A 12,196-nucleotide genomic window follows, 5' to 3' on the forward strand; every position below is an offset into this window, starting at 1 on the left:
TGTATTTTGACAGCCAGAGAAGGCTGTCAATTGTTAAGCACCAATGGTAAAATTTGTGCAGTATCAGCCTAGGCTGTCTTGCTAGTGGCTGACTTTTTAATAATATTGTCTTATAAACAAAATACAGGCAAATGTTGATCTCTGAAGCCACTTGAGGTTTTATAGCTTTCTGAAACCTATCATGAAATGTAGGCTTGTTTATTTCCCTTGATATATTTTTTGTAGCTCAGTTTATGGATAGTTTATAAATCATCATATGTATTTGCAGAAGTAAAGATGAATTATAATCACCTATATCCCTTCTTTCACTACATAATTCTAAGAATAATTTAACCAATACTTTTTACATGAATTTAGGATTAATTTTACTTGAAATCATTTTTGATATAGAATATTAATTCAAGATGCTCTCTATTCTAGTCATCTCCCGAGAGTAAGAAATTCTAAATCATAAGCACAAAAACTTGAAACTATCCCAAACAGTGATATATTAATCACACAATCAAAAATATATCATTGTATTTCAGGACTTTGAAAATAGAAAGTAAATATGTAGAGAAATAGAGTCTCAAGACAGAATCAAACCTTAAAGGTCATCTAAACTCAACTACCAACTCATTGCTTGAATGTTCTCTATATTCTCAGCCAAGGGCTGAATGCTTCCAGAGTGCTCTCCGGAAGCATAACTCTCTATGTTGAAGTAAAATCCTGCTTCAGTAAATGGAAGAAAGAAACTCTGTTCCTAACTGTGCCTTCAGTACCAAATAGCACAGATTTGAATTTTCTTACATTGATAACAGTATGCATATTAAAGAGTCATTCTCCAATCTTCCCTTTGTTTTGCCTTTCTGGTTTATACCCCAGTTCTTTCATTTATTCCTCATGTATCTCATACATTCGGAATGTATGTTTCCCTTCTCAATTGTAAGCATTATCTTCTCTATACCGTCTAGTTTGTTGAAAGGAAAAATAATTGGCTATAGGTTTAAGTGTTCATAACAAGTATGCTGTATGCTTTTATTATCAACATTAGTTTTTTAAGAAGCCTCAGCTTGAACAAACATTTTTAGCAAAATGCAAATACATAAATATATATACACATATATGAAGAGGGAGAGAGTTCACTTGTGTGCAGATTATTATTAAAACAACCTAACCTTCTTTACATAAGGTTGTTAAGCCACATTTCTGCTTTTTTTAAAGTGAGAAGTTTGATAGTGGGATATTAAGTCAGCCCTCGAGAATGGCAGGAAAGGATAGATTGAGAATAAAAAAAGCATGAAGGATGATTCTGGTGAATGCTCAGTTGGAGAAAAGTGTAGAAAAAGTCTCATTTTTCCTAGAGATTATTACCAAAGTGGCCATGATAGTGAAGATATTCTGATGTGGTCTTGGACAGAATAGAGAAACAAGGTATTGGAAAGTGAAATAAAGGCTATTGGTGTTAAAAAGTAGCAAAGAACTTGGCTGAATTGTTTTCAATGACCTAAATTGTTTCATGACCTAAAACTTTGTGAGATGAGGAACTTAAAGAGTGATGAATTAGAATATTTGGTGGAGGAAATCTCTCGCATTACTATGTTAGGGTTCTGCATGACCTCTCTTAACTGCTTCTAAAAAAATGCAAAATATAAAAATGATTTCAAGATGGAATGTTTAAATGGAAGGCAAGTAAAGTTTGGGCATAGAGGCTTATGCTTGTAATCCTTCCTCTCTGGGAGGCCAAGGTGAGAGGATCACTTGAGCTCAGGAGTTTAGGACCAGCCTAAGCAAAAATGACACCCCATCTCTCCTAAAAATTGACAAATTAGTGGGGTGTTATGGTGGATGCCTGTAGTGCCAGCTACTCAGAAGGCTGAGCCCAAAGTATCTCTTGAGCCCAAGAGTTTGAGGTTGAGGTTGCTGTGAGCTAGTCTGATGCCAGGGGACTCTAGCCCAGGGCAACAGGGTAAGACTGTCTCCAAAAAAAAAAAAAAAAAAAAAAAAAAAATAGGGCAAAATGTAAAGATTTGGAAGATTCTCAGCCTGCTCATGAAGAATAAAAAAGCAAATAGAAGAGAAAATCAAAAGTACGGACAAGTAACCATTTACTATGAAGATTGATATGAATTTAATAAAGCCAAGTGCTATTCATCAAGAAAATGGGAAACTTACCCTAATGCATTTAAAAAATCTTTAAGACTATCACAGGTCTAAGGGCCCAAGACCTCGAGAATAGAAAGATTTCAAGGAAGGGGCCCAGGGTATCATTACACCTTGAGTTTCACTGGCCAGACCACCTCAAGCCTCTGTTTCCCAAATTCTGGCAAAGCACTCTTCACTGCCGAGCTGTGGCACAGGTGGGCCAGGTGTGGCTTGGGTTGCTGCTCTGGAAGGCAAAATAGGTGAGGTTAGAAGCATCTACATAGTGCTAATTCTGCATGCACACAGTGCAAGAGCTGCGAAGTCATGTCCTCCTCCACTTAGATTTCAAAAGATGACTCAGAGAGCTTTAATGCCCTAGCAGACCTACCACAGGGACAAAGCCATGCCACTAAATCCTCACTAAGGCATGTGATCTTGGTGAAGCCACCGGAGCAGGGACACTGCAGAGAACCCCCACTAGGGACATGCTTAGTGGGACCATGAAAGCAGGGCCACCCCAAATGCCTGACCTTCAGAGCCATCAGTGTGGGACACTATCCAGAGAGAGCCACAGGCACCAGACTTTAAACCATGAGAACTGTGATGTGGGTTGTGCCCGGAAAACCCACAGAGGCAGGGCCTCCAGGAGGCTTGGAGACCCACACCTCACACCAGTGTGTCCAAAAGGATAGACATGGAATCAAAGAAGATTGATTATCCTCCAAGCCTTATAACTTAATGTTGTTCACCCTGTTGAGTTTTGGACTTACTTGGGAACTATTACTACTTTCTCAATTCCTATTTCTCTCTTTGAGAATAGAAATGCCTGTCTTTTGCCTATTCCTCTGTTGTATCTTGGAAGCACATAATTTGTTCGATGTCACAGGTTTACAGCTAGAGAACACTTTGCCTTTGAATAAAACACTCTCTTGCTTCTTACTCACATGATGTTTAGATAAGATGCTGGACATGGACTTTAGACTTGATGGTGGAACAAAGTAAGAAAGACTTTTTAGGACTGAGTGGAAATGAATGTATTTTCTACGTGAGAAGGATGTGAATTTGGGGGCAGGGAGTGAATGCTATGGTTTGAAGGTAGCACCTCTAAAATTCAGATGTTGCCAGTGTTACCTATTAACAGATGCAGCATTTAAGTAATGAAGGCTCTCCTTTCATGACTGAGATTAAGACCTTCAAAGAAGACACTTCATGTGCATTTAGCTCCCTCACCTTTTCACCTTTCCGGCAGTAAGGAGACATTTCATTCTTCCAGAGGACACAGCTCCCACTGGAACAACTACACCACCCAGCACCTTGATCTTGGACTTCTCAGCCTCTAGAACTATGAGAAACACCTTTCTCTTCCTGATGAATTATTCAATCTGTGATATTGTGTAATAGAAGCACAAAATGATTAAGATAAGCCATTTTTTATTACCTAATTTATGAGATAGTTAGAAACTTGAGGTTTTTTAAAGACAGATTACTATTCCTGTCCTCAGGAAATTTATCACTTTGAGTAAGATATTAGAAGTTAGAGTGACCTTTCAAAATACAGCTTTTGAAGAGACAATGAAAGTTAAAGGGGCTCTGATAGAGCAATTTGGGGAAGTGGGTTGATTTTAATAAAATAAGCATCTTATTTGTCAATTCCTTTGAGGAGTGTAATTTGAAGAAGAGGAAAAAGATGTTATATGAAGATAAATTTTAAATTCCTTCAAGCATACCATAAAGAATTTCATTACATTTTGATGTTTCTTTTTGGTTTGGTTTTAATATGGCTGTTTTCAATGTATGGATATGCTGAAGCTCTTCTCAGAATGGTAGCCTGGAGCACATGGGTGGCAATCTTATCTACCCCAGTTCCAAAATAAATTCACTTTTATTTTGTGCTCTCTGTGCATATATATCTCCATGTGTCTTCCAATAAAAGACATAATCCAGTAAAGGAATTACTTTACTTCAGTTTCCTAGTTTTTTTAAGAAGAATTTCTGGGCTCTGGGATGTGTTAAGACTAAGCTCAATAGTGGCAAGTTGGCAGTAAACTTGATAAGTTTAGACTATGCTTTCTAACATTCTGGATAGAGTTTCTAAAAATACATTTTCTTTTGAACTGGTCATACATATCTGGTCTATCTGCACAAAATTCCTCAGTGAGTTCTTCACCAAGGGACCTATTTCTCTTCAGATTGGGGCCTTTTAAACATACTCCCAGTTACTCCATTTAGTACTGTGATAACTTCAAGGGAGAAAAGATGTCACCTATATTTCAAAATTCGATAACTTCTATAAAATGATTTGCCTAAGACAATATCTTGGAGCTTTATGAAACTAAAATATTTCAGCACTTAAAATGCCCCAAGTTCTCTTTTAAACATTTCACATATATTTCCTATAATCTTCACAGTACCCATATAAGGTAGCTATTATTTGTCCTGTCTTATAGAAAATTGAAGTTGATGGAGTTCATTAAGCAAGACATCTTCTTTCAAGTCTTGCAGTTATCAGGTATTATGGCCAGAATTTCTTAGGAAGTTTATTCTTAATTTCAAAGTCTCTGCTCTTTCTGTGATATATGTGAACTTTTCTGTGGAGGGTCTGGATTATCCATGAATGAGCCATTTGCTGTATTTCATGGCCTCCTTACTTACTACAGGTTGTACTTCTTTTACATTTAAGGGTAATTTTTTCCTAATACAAATAACAATGCCTGAGGTGATGGATACCTCCATTATCCTGATTTGATTAATTCACATTTTATGACTATAGCAAAACACATATGTACCCTATAAAGATATATGACTATTAGGTACCCATAATTAAAAATAAACAAGAGAAAAAATATGTGACAACCTCTTGGCATTGATTGTTTTGTATCAAATACGAAATATTTTCATAAAAGTAGAATGGCAAAGAATATCAAAGAATATAAACTGCTTACATCTTTTCACTAATTCTTTCATTGTTTTAGTAAATGGTGAATATTGAAAAAACACAGGAGCTATGGGAGCATATTTATAGTTTACTCCAGGGTCCAAAGTGTTTTTTGTTTGTTTGTTTGTTTTTTAATGCAACCCTTTTTAGGCAACTCTTAAATTAGGAGAAAATTTCACTAAACCCCAAAGAGAATTGTAAAATCCTGTCCTCTACTGAAGTGTAATATTAGAATGAAAATAAAATATAACCTCTGATGGGATAATATATGCATTTTAAGCATTGTCAGTATTTCTGATGCAAACATTTCAAAAGATCTACCAGTCCTACTAGATGTATTAATAAAGACACGTTTTCTTCACTGCTCCGCCATCCTATCAAATTTAACATCATCTATCTAAATGAAGTACTTACTTTGGTACTTTTAAATATTTTTTAAACTTAAGAAATTATCAATCAGTTAACTAACTACTATCTCGGACCATACCTATACTATGACCATTTTTTAAATATCTCCACCATCATACAATACATCATTCCTGACTCTGGTATATATAATGGTTTAGATCAATCTTCTGTGTTTATATTACCATAGCTAAAGAAATGGCATATATAACCAAGCCACGCATTGTACTTTAATTACTTGTTTTTCTGCTAGAAATTTATTTTGCTTAGATTTTCTTTTCATCACAAAATGTTACTAAACTCTTTTCCTAATTTTCTTAGAATCCTCTACGTAAATCCAAACACCTTAAACATTCTCAATCTCTTTTTTCTAAAGTTCAGATTGTGGGGTGGCGCCTGTGGCTCAAAAGAGTAGGGTGCTGGCCCCATATGCTGGAGGTGGTGGGTTCAAAGCCAGCTCTGGTCAAAAACTGCAAAAAAAAACAAAACAAAACAAACAAACAAAAAACTCAGATTGACATGAGGGTACAACCAATTAGGTTACATTGTTTTCATTTCTAAGGTAAAGTTCAAGTTGTAGTTAAGCCTTTCACCCAGGGAGTGTGTTGAACAAACCCACATTGTGCACTTAGGTGAGATCCCACCAATAAACCTCCTCTCTTCTCCCCTTTGCCAGACTATATTTGTGTTTTTCTTTCATGTGGGTTTATAGTTGTTTATATATTGGTTTCAAATTAGTATTGAGTACATTGGATACTTTTTTTTCATTCTGAGATCCTTTTTGCTCAGCAGTGGACTAGTTACTCTGACCCACTCACAGTTAACATCTGATACCAGCTCTTAAACATCATCTCAGGAGTTCTGCCTCTATTCTTGATTTGGATCCTGTATTACTTGGCTCTTACTGGGTAATTTGATTTGGACCCTGTATTACTTGGCTCTTACTGGGTAATTTGCTGTGTTCTTTAGGTGGAGCTTACTCTCAGCTACCTGAGAGGAAGAGTGAGGAAGAGTGCTTGTGCAAGTGTGAACATGTCTCTTGACCACCTTTGGACTGATAGCGTTCCTGTATAGCTTTCCCGGCGATCTCCCCCTACTTTTATCCTTTAGTTTTTCTGTTTGCTTGTCTTCATTTCTGCTTTTCATGTAGTGTCAGTTTTGTGAATCCTCAGATGTCTGCTCAAGTAATAGTGAGTTAAATGGTTATTGATGAGATTTCTTTTTAGCCATTAGATATTGTAACACTGGTTTTGTTCTCATGACTAGTCTTAGACCAGAAAGCAGAGTCTGAAGCTGTATTTTAGGCATTACTGCTCTTTTGTAACTACAATTCTAGGAAGCAGAAATGAGGGGCAAGAGACATGTTAATTTGTTAGGGTTACCATAATGAAATATCATAGATTGGGTTGCTTGCCCAACTGAAATTCAGTTTTGTGAATCCTCAGATGTCTGCTCAAGTAATAGTGATGTCTCACAAGTAATAGTGAGACATCAAAGTCAGACTGGAACCTGTGTGAATATAGATGGGGCTTGTTGATGTGAGACAAACTTAGGGCAATCTGGACCAGGCAATTTCAACGTGGATTTTAGATCTTCCTTACCTTAGGTCATCTTCCCAGTGAGTCTCAGAGATCAGTAGATTAATATATTAAGTCACTCTGGCTTTTTCTCTCAGGGAAAAAGGGTATTTCCTTCCCTCCCAAACTTTCAAATACAGGCTGAGTTAGGTTGGAACTGAAAAAACAAAAGATTGGGAGTGAAAAATCAGGACATAATAGAAAAGGGATGGGCTATATTCACTCTCCTCACTGGTACTCTCAGGGGAGTGGAAAGCAGAAGAGTGTGGGTGGAAGGTGCATTGCTCAACTCTTGCTTCTCTTATTTAAAATATTGACAGTACTTACATTGTTTATTTTAGCTAGTTGTTATTATTTTTAATGACCTTAATTATACCAAGTGTAAACTGTCACACTTCAGTTAGACACAGTTGTAAACCAAAATTTTCCTAGATTTTTAAAAAAATTTTTCTCCCATATAGAAATTTGGAGACATAAATGAAATGATTTAGAAAATGTGAACAAAACTCTACTAGTTCTGTTCACTTTATCTATTTTAAATGACAAAAGGATCAAGGAAATTGTTTCATTAAATATAACAATTTATCAAAATTGTCAATTACCTCTAGTGACATACATGTGCAGAAACAAGTTATTGATGAGATTTCTTTTTAGCCATTACATATTGTGACACTGGTTTTGTTCTTATGACTAGTCTTAGACCAGAAAGAAGAGGCTTAAGCTATACTTTAGGCACTACTACTCTTTTGTAAGTAAAATTCTAGGAAGCAGAAAAGAGGGGCAAGAGGCATGTTAATTTGTTAGGGTTGCCATAATGAAACACCACACATAGGGTTGCTTGCAGAACTGAAATTCATTTTTCACATTTCTGAAGGCTGAAAATCCAAGATGAAGGTGACTGCAGGTTTTCTTTCTTCTGAGACCACTCCCCTCTGGCTTACAGATGGCTGTGTCCTCATGTGCCTTCACGTGGTCTTTCTTCTCTGTGTGCATACCTTTGGTATTCTTCTGTGTGTTCTAATCTTCTCTCATAAGGACAGCAGCCAGATTGGATTAAGGCCTCCCCTAAGACCTCATTTTAACTTAGCTACCTCTTTCGAGGCCCTATCTCCAAATAGGGTACATTTTCATGTAGTGGGGATTAAGACTTCAACCTACAAATTTTGGAAGGATACAATTCAGCCTATAGTAAAGGCAGCATAACCAATAAACAAATGCTGGCCAGCCACTGGGGTCAAGAAAAATGGTTTGTTTCATTTTGCAGAACATCTTCTAAGAATCTGTTTATAAAAAAAAAAAAAAAAAAAAAAAAAAAAAGACTGCTTTTCAGGATAATCTATGTCAAAGAAGAATGAGAAAACTATAAAACCACCCAATCCGGTCTCGCATTGGTCTACATTTTGTCCTTTGGGCTGATAATTTCCCAGCATTTCTGAGTTATGCAGATCTAGTGAGTATTGTATCTCAGAGGCAACCGAACAGCCCTGGTATAAGGGATGGAGATGAAACACTGTCTGGCTGTGTTTGCATGGGGCCCTCAGTGCTGGCCAGTGTGAAAGAGGTTGAGATATGAGAATTATTGGAGCTCAGGAGTTCTGGGCTGTAGTGTGTTACACCCATCAGGTGACAGCATTCAAATGATAATCAGTATGTAAGCAGGCAAGTTCCCAAAGGGTGGGAGGCATAGGAGTTTGGGTTGCCAGAAATAGTCTCTTGGGACTTAATCTAAGCCTTGACCTTCTTTTCTATAAAATAGGGTCCTCATAATGATTATACCAGAGGGAGCATGTGAAATACATACCCTGAAGCCAGGACTTGAACTCTATTGAACAAAAATAAGCTATCTTTATTGCAAAAATCTTTAATCCATTAAATGGCAAGAGTTATTTGTTAGGTTAGCGATTATATCTGCAAGGTACCAAGTAAAGTGTTTCAAATATAGTTGAAGCTAAATAACTAATTGTTATTACTATCATTATCATTTTTATCTTTATTTTTATTAAACTCTACATAAATAAAGTCAGAGAGCAGCAGGAAGGACAGGGAGACTTTTTTAAAGCATTTTTATTTGGGAAAAAAATCAGCAATACTGTGGCTCCTTTTAAGATTGATGATATGATGTTTTCTACTTAAGGTAAGCCAAAATAGGTAAGTTAAATGCACCCATATGTACAGGGTTTCTGGCAAAGCATAAGTTGCCATTAATATCTGATGCACACTCTGGCTTGCAAACGATTTTTGAGTGTGGTTATTAATATCACCATGATATTTACATGGCATTCAAGGTCTGCCTTAAAGGAATATAAGAAATGAGGCAGAAACCTTATCATGGAGTCCCAGACATGGATAAATGCCGTGTAGGAAGCTCTTATGTAAAAAGAAATTGCAGTACCGATCCTCCTGTGTAGCATTATGTGGCTTACTAAAAAGAGATTGTTTCAATATACCCAGCTGTCTATTAAACAGCTTTTATCTTCTGAAGGCTGTTTAGAGTATTTTGTAAAACAATCCAGAAAACATTGAGAAATAGTTTCTGCACTATTTACTTGACATATGGAGATACAGCTGTTTAAAATAGCTGTTAAAAACAATCAAACACATGTATACAATTCAGCTCAGGTAGAAAGATGAAGCAAAAATACCTGGTGAAAAATGGAGGAAATGAAATACCATTGCACAATTAGGAAAGAGGGAGCACCTCTAGAAACACGCTTTCTTTTATTTGGAAATATATATATATACATACACACAATAAACTAACTTATAACATATATAGTATATTTTTTATATATTATTATATATTATATACATATATATTTAAACGCTACATGGTAGACATAGTTTAATTACAAGCAAGTTACTAATAACAGTGATTCTCAGAAAAATAAAACAGAGACCAGAATTACTTTACTGACTAAAATATGTACTTTTAACCAACAAAACCATCAAACATGAAAATAAACAGGAAAGTCTGACAAAATCATGACAAAATAGTAATAGTAACCAACAAATACTAACTTTAACTGAGCCTAGATATTGAATTTAACTGAAACTGATTTTAAAGCTGCTAACGTATCTTCAAAAGATTAACAAACAAACATATTCAAATAATTAAAGTATATAAACAATGACCGATTGTATTTTTTTTTATATTTCAGATTATATGAGGGGACCAACAATTAAGTTACGTTGTTTGAGTTTGTGAGTAGAGTTGAAGTTGTAATTGTGTCCCTCGCCCAGGAGGTGTGCCGTATACCCTTACGTTGTACCTATTAGTTGAGAATACAGTAATTCCTCTCCCTTCTCCTGGTTGTTGCCTTCCTCTCCCCTACCCTTATTTGACTTTGCATTTTTGTCTTGTGTGGGCGTGTATTTTGGAAACATACTTTCTAAACAAACTCCATTCAGCAAGATTTCCCAAGATTTTTATGTCTTTTGAGAAGAAATTTAGGTTTTTCTTACAAAACAGAGTAGGGAGACAGAAAGCTTCTTGAATGCAAAGAGGAAAAAATGAGAGAGGCATTTCATAAACCTTAAAGTAAGGGTAGTTTCTTTGAAGAAGTTTCCATTACGATAAAGAAAATTCATGACAATTATTTAGAGTGGGTGTTACCTTGAAAAGAGTTGGCTGTCAAAACAACAATTATTCTACAGATGGAAACTATGGAAAAGTTTTGAAATCTCTTTTATGACATGTTGATTATTTCCCACGGAAGGTGCTCAGACATTTTGAATAGGAGTGCCTATTAAGATTGAGGATCTAAAAATAATTCCCATTTCTTTTTATTTAATTCTACCCCATTTTGCCAGTTGATTGCTTTATCTTCATTATTGAAGGTATATTTCTTTATTCTTTTGAGACAGAGTCTCACATTTTTTTACCCTCAGTGGAGTAAATATCAACCTCAAATACTCGGGCTCAAGCGATTCTCTTGCCTCAGCCTCCTGAGTAGCTGGGACTACAGCCACCTGCCACAATGCTCAGCTATTTTTAGAGATAGGGTCTCACTCTGGCTCAGGATGGTCTGTAACTCCTAAGCTCAGGCAATCCACCCACCTTCGCTTCCCAGAGTACTAGGATTATAGGAGTAAACCACTGAGCCCATCCTAAAGGTAGATTTTTGATGGTAAAGGCACACCTTAAAGTCCCTCAACCTATACCTAATGAACTATTTTCATTATAGCCATTTTATTTTTTTATTCTTTTATGTATCATAAATAAATGAATTAATAAATAAACTTATGTACAGGATAGTCTCATCTCTGTGGCCATATTTAGATTCCATATTTATAAAACTACGTTACTAATGTTGACAGAGTAAATTTGGAGAGGGTAGTTAATTTCTCCAGAGAATTTCAAATTGACTTGCTATGTATTAAATTATATTCAGTTGTATTATAATATGTAATCAGCATATATGTATTGAGACTTTATAACTCTTCAGAATGAAATACAATCTTCCTAATATTGCACAATTCAATATTTTAAACATTTATTCGTAATTTTCTGGAATTTTTATTCTTCTGAAATCATACGATGTCATATAAAATAATATGAGCAGGAGACATATAGAATAAAGATTCATGTTTATTTCATGTGATAGGTAGCTGTTTTATGTTAATTATCTTTTCAATTCCCAATTAATAGCTATTAATAGGCCCATTTTATAGATGTAGAAACCAAACCTAAGTAGAAAGTAGTGTGCCTTTCAATCTGTTATGTTGACAAAAGATCATTTTTGTTCATGTTTAATTGTTCCATTTGGGATTTTTTTGCTATCATTTGAAATGTATTTATCAATAGATACTTTATGCTAATATTGCATAAAACAAACAAGTACATTTTCTGTCCCCTAAATTACCTCAAGAAGTACATTTCACAAATTATCAGACACTGTTGTCACTAAAAGTAGAATTTAAATATACCACATGGGTCAAAACAATGGTGCTCATTTAATATTATTCCTTATGTTTATTTATTTAGATCTCATATTTATGATCTAAGTATTTTTAAAATATACACTAAGAAATTTTTTAAAATTGTAAAAGAAATGGGGCAGGTTTTAAGCATTATGCTCTGCAGTCAGCAATAAACAAGAAAAATATATTTATAATCCCATGAGAAAAATCAGTGACTCCATAGATTCTGTTTCTC

The sequence above is a fragment of the Otolemur garnettii genome, unplaced genomic scaffold (genome assembly GCF_000181295.1).
Source record: "Otolemur garnettii isolate 467f Iridium unplaced genomic scaffold, OtoGar3 scaffold00020, whole genome shotgun sequence".
NCBI lineage: Eukaryota > Metazoa > Chordata > Mammalia > Primates > Galagidae > Otolemur > Otolemur garnettii.